This window comes from Carassius auratus, unplaced genomic scaffold (genome assembly GCF_003368295.1).
Source record: "Carassius auratus strain Wakin unplaced genomic scaffold, ASM336829v1 scaf_tig00002956, whole genome shotgun sequence".
NCBI lineage: Eukaryota > Metazoa > Chordata > Actinopteri > Cypriniformes > Cyprinidae > Carassius > Carassius auratus.
In genome coordinates this window covers 134,349-144,365 of record NW_020523498.1, presented here as the reverse complement: position 1 = coordinate 144,365, position 10,017 = coordinate 134,349, and the positions used below count along the sequence as shown (strand labels likewise).

Below are 10,017 nucleotides of genomic sequence, written 5' to 3'. Positions count from 1 at the left end.
TCTCCCCAGATTCAACTATGACAAGGCTTGTAAATACCAGTATTCTACCTCCCACTATACATCTTGAAAACAGATTTGAAGAATTAATGAATGCGGGTGAGAACCCCAATGTGATTAGCAGCTAACACCGTTACTAACAGACAGTGACATTCCAGCTCAGAGCGTAGCCGAGCCTAGGACTCTGATAGTGGGTGACTCTATTATCAGAACATCCGTAGCAGGACTACAATAACATGCTGCCTTCCTCAAGCAACGGTCTCTTATGTGAACAAGGAACTTCAGAAAATGAAGCACAAGACTACAAATCTAATTATCAATCCATGTGGGGAAGAATGATACTCTCAAAAAGCAGTCAAACATCCTTAAGAAGGACTTCAGTGAACTCTTTCAAACACTTTGAAGACTCCAAGTTCAGTCGTTCATCAGTGGACCACTCCAACTGATAACACCATGCAGCCACAAAAAGCACTGCTGATGGACACCATCCCGGAAGAGACCTGCCCTCAGAGCTCCTCACAGACAGACTGTGATGTATCAAAACAGATACAAGACTCAGCACTCAAGGATGACTTTCTTGAAGACAGCCGGGGAAGCCAAGACAACATATCACAGCCACAAGAAACACCAGAGACACAACCCATCTCACCAGACACATTATTCCTCTCTCCAGCATCTCCACTTCTGTGCTTTTCACTGAAAATGGTAGAATTGGTGTATGCTTGGACTAAACTCTCTCACTCATTCGCTGCAAGCCCGCAAATGTCAACAAGAAAACAGCAGGGTCCCAAAACATCAAAGCCTGGGGGCCCTGCTCCTGTGAGAGCTCTCAGACCGCTGCAGCAACAGCAGGCCCCAAACCCTCAATCTGCTGAAGGTGAACCAAAAACAACTGATAGAAGCTCTCAGTGATATGTGTCGGGTCCCTGCTATAATAACCGCAACATTCACAAATGTTTAAAGAACAAGTGGGAACCCAGTGTGCCTGTAGCTTTCTCGATTTCACTTTTATCATGTGACAGAAAGTTTAAGGCCATCTTAAGCCGAAGGGCAAACTCATCTAATATGCATCAAACTAAAACTGATGTAATGACATAAAGCACTGCCATCAAGTTAGCATCTTTAAACATTCGCTCACTAAAAAATTTAATCATTTTGTAATCAATGACTTTATAACCACAAACAATTAGGATTTTATGTTTCTAAATGAAACATGGCTAGAGGACAGCTGCAGTTCAACAGTCCTCAATGAAGCAGTCCTTCCTAACTTCACTTCCATGAGTGTTTGCAGGACTGTTAGGAGAGGTGGAGGTGGAGCTGCTTTTTTAAAGATGTCTATCAATGCAAACAAGTGTCATTTGGTCATGACTTGTCTTTTGAATATTTAGGGATTGTGCTAAAAGGTGCTCAACACATTCTTTTTATTATTATTTACAGGCCTCCAAAATACTCTTCAGCATTTGTTGAGGTAACAGAAACGTTATCAATGATTTCCTCAGAGTTTGACTGTTTTGCTAATGCAGGGGATTTTAATTTTCACATAGACAATGCAGAAAACAAAACTACAAAAGAAATGATAACAGTTCTAAATACCTTTGACTTGATTCAGCATGTGCATGGACCCACACAAAGGTGGACACACTCTAGATGTAATCATCAGTAGGGCTCTAAACATTTCATTCATTGTTATTAAGGACGTAGTACTATCTGATCACTTCTGTATTTTCTTTGATATATTGATCTCTGCTACCACTTACTCTAGAACTGTCTCTGTCAGAAGGATATGCTTTCAAATGTAGCCGCACTTAATAACCAGAGCCGTAGTTCGCTGACAAGTGGTGCATTATTGCGTTCAAAATCGCAGAAGAATCTCATGCGGTTATGAACGCGATATTGCGTAGCTTGTCAGCGAACTACGGCTCTGTCTTTTAAGTGCGGCTCCATTTGAAAGCAGGTTATTGACATCAACCGCTAATCACCGCTAATCACAGAACCAGCTTTACTGACGAGACATGCATGACAATTGCATGCAATTAATAGTGCAGCCCTAACAAGAACACTAGTGTACTATTTACGGAGGCCATATCTTTAACACCAAGTATTTTTTGCCGACTCTGTTGATATTCTCCTTGATTCCTTCAACTCAAAAGTTAAGAATGTTATTAATGATATTGCTCCAATAATAGTCAGTAAGAAAACAAACAACATTTTGGAAGACATAGTGCAGCAACTAAAATCATCAACTTGCTATATTGACACACTTCCCACATCTTTTTTCAAAAGTGTGCTTAACTGTTTAGAAGTAAATCTCTCTCTGGGACTTTTCCAAACTCCCTGAAAACTGCAGTTGTTAAGCCCCTCCTGAAAAAGAGCAATCTTGATAACACCATTTTGAGCAATTATAGACCAATATCTAATCTTCCTTTTATAGGCAAAATTATAGAAAAGGTAGTTTTTAATCAGCTGAATAAACACTTAAACATCTGGTTTCAGACCGCATCACAGCACAGAGACAGCACTCATTAAGATAATAAATTATATTAACTTAAATTGTGACTCTGGCAATATATCAGTGCTGGTATTGCTAGATCTCAGTGCTGCGTTTGACACTGTCGATCATAACATACTACTAGAGAGACTGGAAAACTGGGTCGGGCTTTCTGGGATGGTACTCAAATGGTTCAGGTCATACTTAAAAAGGAGCGATCATTATGTGAGTCTAGGAGAGCATAAGTCTAAGTAGACATCCATGATATGTGGAGACCCACAAGGTTCAATTCTTGCACCGCTCTTGTTTAGCCTGTATATGCTTCCTCTAAGTAAAATAATGAGAAAGAACCTAATTGCCTATTACAGATATGCTGATGATACCCAGATTTACCTAGCCTTATCTCCAAATGAATACAGCCCCACTGACTCCCTCTGCCAATGCATTGATGAAATTAATAGCTGGATGTGCCAGAACTTTCTTCAGTTAAACAAGGAAAAAACTGAAGTCATTGCATTTGGAAAACAAAGATGAAGTTTTTAAGGTGAATGCATACTTTGACTCTAGGGGTCTAACAACTAAAAATCAAGACAGGAAACGTGGTGTGATTCTGGAGACAGACCTTAGTTTCAGTAGTCATGTCAAAGCAGTAACTAAATCAGCATACTATCATTTAAAAAACATTGCAAGAATAAGATGTTTTGTTTCCAGCCAAGACTTGGAGAAACTTGTTCATGCTTTATCACCAGCAGGGTGGACTATTGTAATAGGCTCCACACCAGCCTTCCCAAAAAGACCATTAGACAGCTGCAGCTCATCCAGAACACTGCTGCCAGGATTCTGACTAGAACATCTGAGCATATCACACCAGTCCTCATTAACTTCCAGTTACATTTAAGATTGATTTTAAAGTACTTCTACTTGTCTAGAAGTCACTCAAAGACCTAGGACCAAAATACATTGCTTCCAGAATCAGCCTCCAGAAGAGATCAGATGTGCTAAAACACTAGTCACATTTAAATCTAGACTCAAAACTCATCTGTTTAGCTGTGCATTTATTGAATGAGCACTGTGCGATGTCCGACCTGATTGCACTGTATTTTATGTATTAACTGTAAGATCATTTTCTATTTCTAACTGTTTTAAATTCAAGTCAATTTTTAAATAATTTCCAAAGTTTTAAAATTGCTTGTTTTACTTTTGTTCTTCATGATTATTTTACTTCATTTTATGTAAAGCACTTTGAATTACCATTTTGTTCGAAATTTGCTATATAAATAAACTTGCCTTGCCTTGCTACAGCAACCTCCCCCACCACACACACACATACACACGCAAAATTGTAGAGGGCCTCGCACATCAACTTTGCACAGGGCCTCTCACCCTCCTTGCGACGGCTCTGCTGGGGCATATTTTAAACAAAAGGCAGTGGCTGCTGCAGTATTTGCCCCGTCTCTTTTGATGTTTTCTGGACACTCTCTGTAAGAAATATTTGAATAAGAAAATGTGTAAGTATAGGATATGATGCACTATAGTAATCACTGAATGTAATCATTAACTATTTATTTGCCTTCCACAGAATACATTTAGACCACTTACACTATTGATTTGGTTTCTTAGAAAAAAATAAAAATCTACCCTAGCTTTAAGAGCCATGAATGTAAATTACATGCTATAAGTCATCAAAATATATTTCAGCTTGTGATGCAATTGACAAACACTAAGCAGACAATCTAGCAAAAGAAAACCATGACAACAAAGACACATTGCAGTATTTTTTTGCAGAGTGTCTTAAGGTAAATTAACATTTAATGTCTAATACATTAAATGCAAAAACAATTGTTAGAGAATGCAAAAACAATTGTTAGAGTTCTGAACAATAAAGATAGGCTGGCAACAGGAATGACCTGCCAATCAATAAGAAGTGTATATATGGAAGTTTGTGTGATTTCTGTGTGACAGATGAGTACCTACAATACGAGGTTACTGGTTTTCACTAAACCAACTAAAACAGAAACTAAACAACGCTGAATGTCACAATGATATGATGCTAATATTTGTATTGTATGTTAATTTTGTTTTACCTGTGACAACAGTGTACAGATTGATCTTGGTGAAAGCAAGCTTCCCCTTCCCCCACTTCATACTGAAACAGGCCATGACCTCATTTTTCATCAACCTGTGGATACAAGAGTAATGCCCAAATAATTAATTATACATGACACATTATGAGGCAGGTGTTATAGTTTCTGTTACGTGTTCATCATATCTAGTATAATGCAGATATCATACAGGTCCTCCAGTTGGTACTAGATTAAAAGTCATAGGCTCACCCAAACTGGCAGGTTTTTATCTTATTGCAAACAACTGATATTGTGCAATTTCAAAATGTAAAACCAACACTATTTCAACAACTTGGCCTGTAAATATTAATTTCATTCATTTTCTCCTTGCTAGCAACTGTAAAGTGCAAAATTATAGGATAACAGAAGAGCACACAAGAAAACCAGAAGAATCAGATTAACTACCTTCAATCTATTAATATTTTAATCTAATTAATGTAATATATTAAAGCAGATTGTTCTAGCGGCTCTTTTATAAATGAACAAAAAAACATACCTTACAACAATATGGCTTCTTCAGAACATGGCAAAGAGATAAATGCAAAACAAAGCAAAAACAAAACAAAAGTTATAACATCATATAGTATAGCCCCTAAATTCACACTATATTAAATACTATACCTTAGTGATAAACTTGAACCCCAAATATAAAACTAGAGCTTGTAGAAGAAAAGGCTGTTTTTGCTTAAAATAAATAAAAAAGGAGCCTCTTTACATCGTGTGTAGAAATCTGACAGCTAAAGGAGATCCAAAATTAATTTAAACTTGTACAGCAGAATATTAAGTTATAAACACCTGTATAACTAATTCGCATGACACAATTGAAGAAAAAAAAGCATTGAATCGAACAAATTTCATGATGAAAAGCTTAACGTAAATTATTCGAAACAATAATAATAATAATAATATAATAATTAAAAACATATGTCTCAAGTTTAAACTTTATTTGAACTGTTTTTCAGCGCTAACAGTTAGATGGCTTTAATGACTCAGGCGTTTTTATTTCAGGGATATAACAGTTAACGTTACCATTTTTTAATTAATTATCTCTACCCATCGTCTTGCAGCTAAAATACTTCGATGTATTTGATACGTATTACAAGTAATATCATTATATAGGGGGGCATAAACACTTTTACGTTATACATGATCTAATATCCAGATATACTCACCACAGTTTGAGCTGTAAGTGCACCGCAGGCCGCCTGATAAACTGATGCCTGCCGATCCAAAAAAGACCGCCAAGTAGTCGCAAAATGGCGCAATAGCGCGATGTCACCGTGTTGCATTATGTTTGGGCGTGGGATTATGGGGGGGGTGGTGGCAAAAAAAATAAAAAAAATACAAATAATAATCATAATAATAATAAAAATCCAAATAAAATAAACAATAATATACTTTAAATTAACTTGTATTATTCTGTAGTGCTTATTCACAAAATCCATACACAGAAAAAGTTTAAGCATATTCACCATTGATGGATGAGATCAACATTTAAATATGAAATTTGTAATTTTAAATTTTTAACTAGAATGTACTTTAAATATGAAAAATGCAAGTAAGAAGCAGCAATCAATCTGATCAATTATTTTATATATTTAAAAAAAAACATATATAAGAACAGACTAAATTATAGCAAAGGAATTAGACATTTATATTGCATAATTATAAGACTGTACAATAAACAGTAATGCTTGCATTGTCTGCATGCACTCACTTTACTTTCCAACACAAAGATCAACAAGTTTATGTTTTGATAAACAATGTTTCCAGCCCAGAATTAAGTAAGCAATACTGTTTTGATCCTCCTAAATATGTCTTAACATGTTTGAGAGTGTTTGAATTGCATTATATTGCAAACAAGATTGTGTCACGGGCCAGCAAAGAAAGAACAGGGTCTGGGTCCAAATGCAGGGAAGATTAACTTTAACCCTCTGGAGTCTAAGAACAAAAAAGCCAACACGGCAAAAACAAAACCAAGATGCAAAAAAACACGAGAACCAGTAACACTTACAAGACGTTGAGGTGACAAGGTGGGGCGGGGTCAGAAAAGAGACAGGACAAAAGCACATGGCACCAAACAAACACAACACTCACAGAAGACTGTGACAGAAAGACATAAGACTGTGACAGAAAGACAGAAAACTGTGACAGATTGGATATCAATTTATATAAACTGTTATGGTTCATGAATGGTCATGGGTCAAATTAAAGTCATAACACTTTATTTTCATAGTCCCTTTTGAATATTCTATTGACAATATAAGTATTGAACTTACATGTCAACTAACTCTCATTATAGTACTAATAGACTGTCTGCTTAATTTCTAATTCTGATGCTCTCCCAGAATATGTTTGACTGACTACAAGTAAATTTGCAAGTACATCAACTTATTCTAACACTCTAATGAAAGCAGGTACAGTCGTGGCCCAAAATACTGGCACCCTTTGTAAAAGTGACCAAAGAAGGTTGTGAAAATTCATTGTTAATCCTTTTGATATTTTATTTAAAAAAATATTCACAAAAATGTATCCTTTCATTGGATAATAAGAAATGAAATTTTTTTCTCAAATGCTCATTGGACACAATTATTGGCCCCCCTAGAAATTTTTATGAGTAAAATATCTCTGAAGTATATTCCCATTCAAATTCACAATTTTGAGCACTCAAGCTTGATTATAAACATGAAATTATCCAGCTATGGCTATGGCTACCTGTTTCACAGAAATATAAAGAGGAGGGAAAACAAAGCCCAAATTCCCTTAATCATTCATCACAATGAGAAAAACCAAAGAATGTATTTCTGATGTGATAATTGAGATAATTGAGCTTAACAAATTGGTGAAGTGGCTTTAAGAAAAGAGCTAGAGCAGTGGAAATTCCCATTTCCACCATCAGGGTAATAATTAAGAATCTCCAATCAACATAAAATGTTACAAAACTGCTTGGAAGAGGACTTGTCTATCTCGTCCTAATGTGTGGTGAGAAGGAGAGTTTGAGTAGCTAAAGACTCGCCAAAGGTCACAGCTGGAGAACTGCAGCAAATAGCAGAGTCTCTGGTTCAGAAAACCTTTTAAAAAAAGTCAAACAGAACCTACATCAACACATGTTGTTTGGGAGGGTTACAAGAAAAATTATCCTAGCTCATTCAAAAACAAACTAAAGCATAATTCAGTTATCAGCCAAGACTGGAACTTTAAATGTGAATGGCTTCTATGATCAGATGAAACCAAAAAAATGATATTTTTTTAGCAGCAAACACTCAAGATGGGTTAGGTGAACACAGAGAGAAAAAAGTAACCCATGTGCACAATGAAATATACTGCTGTATTTGTTTTTTTTCTGGGCCTATATTTCTGCTGGAGGCCCTAGACATCTTGTTTAGAAACATGGCATCATGGATTCTATCAAATACCAACAGATAAAAAATCAGTAAGTGACTGTTAGAAATCTTATAATGGTCCATGTTTTGATCTTTCAACCATACAATAATCCAAACACAAACCTCGAAAACAACACAGAAATGGGTCACTGAGCTCAAAACCAAGTTTCTGCTATAGCCATTCCAGTCCTCTGACCTGAACCTTACAGAACATGAGAGGAGTGAACTGAAGAAGCACCAACATGGAGCTGGGAATCTAAAGGGTCTGGAGTGATTCTGGATGAAAGAATGGTCTCTGATCTCTTGTCAGGTGTTCTCTAACCTCATCAGGCATTATAGAAAAAAAAAATAGACCTGTTAATCTGGCAAATGGAGGTTTCAAAAAGTACTGAATAAAAGGGTGCCATTAATTGTGGCCAATGTGTATTAGAAAAAAAAAAACATTTATTTCATAATGATATTACTGTTTTAAATTCTTATTATCCAATGAAAGGATACATTTTTGTGAATGTTTTATATAAAAGTGCAAAACGATTAAAGCAGATGAATTTTCACACCCTTCTTTGATCATATTTACCAAGGGTGCTGATATTTTTGGCCACGACTGTAGGTGCAACAACGCAACAACATAAATTTCAAAATGAACCACAACAATAAAGTGAAACCACTATATTAAATAACAATTAAAAAAATAAAATAAATTGATGTTATAATTTGACGTTGTTTGGATGTTACCATTATGACGCCTTGAAAACACTGGATTATGGTTGCCATACCTGATGACTAAATATCAGTATTTGATGTCAATCTGACGTTGGTTTAAGAGGTTGACTCGACGTTGGATTTTGATTTGCTAATGCCACAACCTAAAACTAACTACAGATAAACATCAAATGATGTTTTAATTTGAAGTTGTGTGGACGTTGCCATTATGACGTCTAGAAAACGTTGGATTATGGTTGCCATACCTGACGACTAAACATCAGTATTTGATGTCAGTGTGACGTTGGCTTGAGACGTTGGCTAGACGTTGGATTTTAGTTAGTTAATTCCACACCCTAAAACTAACTACAGATCAACGTCAAATGATGTTTTAATTTGACGTTGTTTGGATGTTGCCATTATGACGTCTAGAAAACGTTGGATTTTGGTTGCCTTACATGACGACTTAATATCAGTATTTGATGTCAGTCTGACGTTGGCTTGAGACGTTGGCTCGACGTTGGATTTTGGTTAGTTAATGTCACAACCTAAAAACAAACTAAAGATCAAAGTCAAATGACGTTAGAATTTGACGTTGTTTGGACATTAACATTATGACTTTTGGTTGCCATACCTGGCGACTAAATATCAGTATTTGTTGTCAATCTGACGTTGGCTTGAGACGTTGTCTTGACGCTGGATTTTGGTTGGTTAATGCCACAACTTAAAACTAACTACAGATCAACGTCAAATGATGTTTTAATTTGACGTTGTTTGGACGTTGCCATTATGACGTCTAGAAAATGTTGGATTTTGGTTGCCATACCTGACGACTTCATATCAGTATTTGATGTCAGTGTGACGTTGGCTTGAGACGTTGGCTTGACGTTGGATTTTAGTTAGTTAATGCCACAACCTAAAACTAACTACAGATCAACGTCAAATGATGTTTTAATTTGACGTTGTTTGGACGTTGCCATTATGACTGCTAGAAAACGTTGGATTTTGGTTGCCATACCTGACATCTTAATAGCAGTATTTGATGTCAGTGTGACATTGGCTTGAGACGTTGGCTCGACGTTGGATTTTAGTTAGTTAATGCCACAACCTAAAACTAACTACAGATCAATGTCAAATGATGTTTTAATTTGACGTTGTTTGGACGTTGCAATTATGACGTCTAGAAAATTTTGGATTGTGGTTGCCATACCTGACGACTAAACATCAGTTTTTGATGTCAATGTGACATTGGCTTAAGACGTTGGCTCGACGTTGGATTTTTGGTTAGTTAATGCCACAACCTAAGACTAACTACAGATCAACG

General features: G+C 36.2%; 1 long non-coding RNA gene across 1 annotated transcript; it reads right to left on the bottom strand.

The window, feature by feature from the left end:
* Positions 1-3,702: 3,702 nt before the first annotated feature.
* On the bottom strand, positions 3,703-5,913 carry LOC113070121 (uncharacterized). Its single transcript, XR_003279858.1, has 4 exons — positions 5,781-5,913; positions 5,105-5,122; positions 4,570-4,664; positions 3,703-3,964 (listed from the first exon to the last, which is right to left on the bottom strand). It is a non-coding gene; the product is annotated as an uncharacterized LOC113070121 (long non-coding RNA).
* Between the last annotated feature and the right edge of the window lie 4,104 nt (positions 5,914-10,017).